The following is a 5,677-nucleotide window of genomic DNA, read 5'->3' as shown; positions in this document are numbered from 1 at the left end:
GGAGAGATTAAAGTAGATGTCACGTGTCAAAATTTTGATTGATGACCCTAGTGAACCTATGTGAACTCTATGTGAACCCTATGTAGTGATGACGTGTGCAGGTCTTCTGGTCAGGCAAGCCTGGTTAGGTGGGGGCTATGGGGTGAGTAAGGGTCCATTTGACAGGCCGTTAATGATTGATGACCCAAGCCTGATTTATGACTCCTATGTAATGATTATGACCCTATGTCATGTAGAAGGGTGCATGCCCAGGGGGGTTGGTGGGGTTGAGTAAGTGACCATGTGTCAGGTCAACCTATTACTGTTTCTCACGGTTTGGGTTGGTTAAGGCCCCTTATAAAGCCGCCTGAACAATACCTGTTTAAGAGTGCACAAGATCTTAAGAATAACCATGGAATTTGGGATCGGTACCAAAGCAGTGATGACGGTAACAACTGAAACAGGCCTTCGGGTTGCCCATAGAGCAAGGGCAAAGTATCAACCAGCAATATATGATGCGCCAAAAAAAACGTTTTTAAATGTGTATAGAACCCAAATACCGCCAGCAAATGCTCTGACAGATCAAGTGTTGATGTCTAATGGCCAGCAGTGGGGGGTATCGGTTTGATTACCTGGCCTGTAGAGTGACCCTCTATACGGTAGATGAAGGAGAAGAATATACAGACCAGACTGTAGGCTTGGAATATGGTGTTGAAGACTGGTCGGTTTTCGCAAGGTTGTGTGTCCTGAACTGAGCCTTATCACCAAGGGGTATAGTGTGTTCACGGGCCACGAGACCCGTTGGGAAGGTACCCCCTGACTCCTCAGGACAAATATTTCACAGGGTGAAAATACAAAGAAAGAATGGCCGACCGTGCGGCAGCGTGGAGTTCTATATCGGCACCGAGGCAATCCGAAACCACAACCTTAGGGGTGGTGGCCTGACTGGGGATACCCGACTGCGTCTGCTTATTCCTTTTAAGAGTTGGGATGTACTGGAATTGAAATGTTGCAACCGTTGGATGCTCTCTTTGTACAGAGCCAACAGCGTCAGAGCCTTGTTCATTTAAAGAAGTGCATAATATATACGAATCGTAAAGATTACGATGCAAAAGAGCCTCAAGAAGATACAGCGTCAGAAGAAAACTAAGTAAGCGGATGCTTTAACCCCGCCCCCCCAGATACCCAATGGCCTTGTTCTACAATAAAAAGAAAAAAGCAGCCAGTTCTTCATTTCAGCATACACCATGGATCTCCAGACCATCTACGAGGAAGCCACTACGTCATGGGGGCCCGACACTAAAGACTCTATGCCACGAAGCCCTACACTCTACGCACCCCTGGCAAGACCCGTGACACCCCCGACATTTACCCAGCCTGAGGATGTGTTTGATGGGGTGGCCAGTACTATTTTTGTGGATACAATCAAGGCCTCTGTAGCTACACTTTTAAACGTGGTGATTGGCGAATATATACGAGAAAAATGCATCGGCTGTGAGATCAATCATCCCAGCCAGCGTCGTCATCCTTGCCTCTACGACCCTCCTAGATACTACTTTTTCAATCATTTTGAGGAGCTGGTGAAAAGACTGTGGTCCTGCCGTTTTATACCAGCGCTGGTCATCGCCCTGGAGTCTATGGGTATTGCGCCGTCTATCCCTAGAGTTTACGGGGGTAACCAAGCCTTCCTACATGAACTGAAGGAGGCCATCTTCATCCATGAGAAACTCAAAGAAATCCGACACACCCTGGTGGACGACAACAAATACAGGGAAGCTGTGGTGGCTGATGTGATGCTTTTCTGGCTCAATAAATCCCAAGAGACCGAGTGACATTTTGTTTATTTAGAGCTATGGGTAACTATGTGTCTACGATGTTTGAGCGAATAAATACATTTTTTCTTTTGAGAGACCTTACAAATGTTATGCATCAGATTATTGAAAATAAGTGAACAATGTAAAGTTCTACACAACCCACAATACAGGGGTTATTGTAGAGCGTGTGTTAAAAATGGAGCAAATCATGAAACATGTCCGACATACGGGCGAGAGTTTACAATGGTCACATATGGTATCAAGGCTTGTTGAGGATTCTGAAGAACTAGAAATAACTTTGGCTAAGATTTTACATTATTTGTTTGAACCACCCTTTAATGTGAATGTGTATCATATTTGTTGTTTATATACTTATATATCAGACGTGTGTGTTTTAAAAATTCAGCGAAACAAACCTGTAAATCTAAACAATATATACAGGGTGTTGCATGCTGTGATTGTTGAGAAAACGGGGACTTGTATCTTGCAACAAATCCTGAATTGTCTGTATACGTAATAATTGTTGCATTCTTAAAATAAAAATTCACAAACTGAAATGTTGTCGTTATATGAAAGTGGCTCATTACAGTTATTGTACCTCAGAGAGGCAAGAAGGATGGCTGAGCAGCTGTTGAAAACATATATTATAATCCCTCTAACCCCGGGTCTTATGGGGGTAAAGAGCGTTTACAGAGAGCTATAGTCGAAGAAACAGGTAGTCTGTTAAGCGATGCTAAAGTGAATGAATGGTTATCAGAGCAAGATGCCTACACTCTACATAAACCTGTAAGAAAACATTTTCCAAGAAATAGAGTTTTTTCTACGCATCCATTATCCCAATTTCAGGCGGATCTATGTGACATGCAGTCCCTTGCCGATAAAAATGATGGAAATCGCTACATGCTAACGGTTATAGATATTTTCTCTAAATTAGCCTATGTAAGGGTGTTAAAAAATAAGAGCGGGGCAGAGGTGACCAGGGCCTTTGAATCGATCTTGAAGGCAGGAGGCGCACCCAAGAAAGTGCAGACGGATGGCGGAAAATAATTTTTTAATAAAACATTTCAGAAGCTAATGAATAAGTATAATATAGTACATTTTGCTACAGGCTCTGATTTGAAAGCTTCGGTTGTGGAAAGCTTTAATAGGACTTTGAAAGAGCGGATGTGGCGCTATTTTACAGCTCACAACACCAACCGATATACAGACATAGTTCAGGATTTAGTAAACGGGTACAACCACAGCTACCATAAGACTATACGTATGAAGCCCTCGGAGGTCTCTTCGGAAAACTCTTTTCAAGTCTTTAAAAATATGTATGGTTGTTCCCACTTCGCCGTAAGAAAAAAATGACTTTTAAATTCCTAGTGGGTGACTTGGTGCGTATATCAAAGTTGAGGGGTGTTTTTGACAAAAAATACGAACAAGGCTTTAGCTCGGAGTTGTTTACCGTTACCGAATGTCTGCCACGCATTCCGCCGGTCTACAAATTAAAAGATTATGACGGGGATCTTATAGAGGGATCTTTTTATGAGAAGGAATTACAGAAGGTCCAGTTGGGTAAAGACAAAGTCTTTCACGTGGAGGAGATTCTAGATCAGAAGAGAGAAAAGGGTAAAAAATGGTTACTGGTCCGCTGGAAAAACTGGCCTCAAAAGTTCAACAGTTGGGTATTGGAGCAGGATGTGGTGGAGGCAACGGGGCTTAATTTAAACCCCTAGTCATGATAACTAGCGCATCATTCGCGTGTACACAGTTGGGCATCATGGAACACAGCGGCTTCTACCTGACTCTCCCCAGTAATGCGTCGGCACAGATATATCGTAATAATCAGAGTTCGAAGTATACAACCAATTTTCCAAAGCCTATAGAGTTATCAGAGGCTTGGGAAGTAGGTCTCAGCGAGATTACATACCCCCATAGTTGGTATAATATCAAAGCTAAGGACCGTGATTTTTATTGCAAAAGGTTCTCGGAACCTGCGATACTTATTAAGCTTAAAAAAGGTTTCTATAGAACCGTCGACAGGATCGTCTCAGAGTTGAATGAACACCTAACCCTGAACAAGATGGAAATATTCCTATTCTACAATCCAATCCATAAAAGGATACAAATCTCAGGGCCTGCTAACGGAGGTATAAAGACCAGCGGTAATTTATCCTACATGTTGGGGATGGGTCCCAATAAATGGACGTATGTGAACGATAAATTATTCCCATTCCCTGCGGATATACATGCAGGCTTTTACAACATATTTGTCTATACCGACATCATAACCTATCAAAGGGTCGGAGACAGCTGTGTGCCCCTCCTGCGAACAGTTCATATAGACGGCAAGGATGGGGACATCGTCACTGTCAATTATGACAAGCCGCACTACGTACATGTCAGCAAGAACTATATTGAAAACATTCTGGTTGAGCTTAAAACGGATCAGAACGAAAACATTGAATTTACTTATGGTAAAACGATTGTAAAACTCCACTTTAGACCCACCAAAACCTCTCTACATATATAATAGCTGTATTATATTTATAAACATAATACAAATAAAAGTGTTATGGAGCACCATCAGCTCGACCCTAACCGTTATGTTTCATACTATGTGGATCAAGTGGGTAATGGACTACCAGGATATCATGGAGCGCCGACAATGTATGGTTCGGGGATAGGAGGTATATTCCGTAACCTCTTCAGGATGGTTTTACCGTTTATGAAGAGAGGCTTCAGCATAGCCAAACCACATTTAAAATCAGCGGCTAAAAATATAGTAAGTGAGGTTGTAGCCAATGCTATGACCCGAAGGGCGTCACCAGAGGTGGAGCATCAAGAAGGCTCGGGGCTTATGATATTGTCTCGAAGGCCAAAAAGAGACCCCCTGGTTTAAGGCGTAGGCCGGCACCTAAAAAGCGGCGGTTAACTGTTAAAAGAACCTCAGTAAGTCAAAGACGGGGTAAAGTGAGGAGGTCTGTACCAAAACAGGCTAAAAGAATACTAGGAAGTATTTTCTAAAAGAATAAGTGACATGGCTCTTTTACATCGAATGTCCTCTGAAGCTATAAAGACAGAACTTGATCTTTTCACGGCACCGTTAACGCAGCATTCAATAGATAGATCCAGTTATGTGGAGATAGCCCCTCTCTCTGCTATTACCGATAACGGGCCTATCGAATTTTTCATACCAGGCCATGGTGACAACTATCTGGACCTCAACAACACCTTGGTGCATTTACGTCTAAAAGTGACCAAAAGAGATGGGTCTAATATTGCAGACGATGCCAAAGTGAGTCTCATTAATTACCCCTTGGCCACCATTTTCTCCCAAGTTGATGTGACTTTGGGTGAACGCCTAATCAGTCAAAGCAGCGCTACATACCCTTATAGAGCCATCATGGAGTGTTTACTAAACTACTCCGAAGACACTCTCAAAACCCAATTTAGCGCCGGGCTGTTTAGCAAGGATACTGCAGGAGCCTCTATGGAATCGACAGACCCTTCCACCGGTGCAAACAAAGGACTAGCGGCACGAGCTCGCTACTGCGCCGAATCTCGAGAGTTTCATTTGCTAGGCCCTATACACTCTGACATTTTCTTTCAAGAACGGTTACTCTTAAATTCGGTTGATTTAAGATTAAAATTAACCAGGGCCAAGGATGATTTTTGCCTGATGTCTCCCCAAGACGGGGATTTTAGTTTGAAAGTGTTGGGGGCAACCCTTTTTATTAAAAAAGTATCTGTATCTCCGGCCGTGCGCCTGGGTCACTCACATGCTTTGATGAAAGGAAATGCCCTTTACCCTCTCCAAAGAATTACCATGAAAACCTTTAGCATACCTGTGGGCAGTAGAATCTGCAGTCAAGAAAACCTATTTCTAGGCCCTTTAC

This window comes from Oncorhynchus kisutch, linkage group LG19, assembly GCF_002021735.2.
Source record: "Oncorhynchus kisutch isolate 150728-3 linkage group LG19, Okis_V2, whole genome shotgun sequence".
Lineage (NCBI taxonomy): Eukaryota > Metazoa > Chordata > Actinopteri > Salmoniformes > Salmonidae > Oncorhynchus > Oncorhynchus kisutch.
This window is presented reverse-complemented; position numbering follows the sequence as displayed.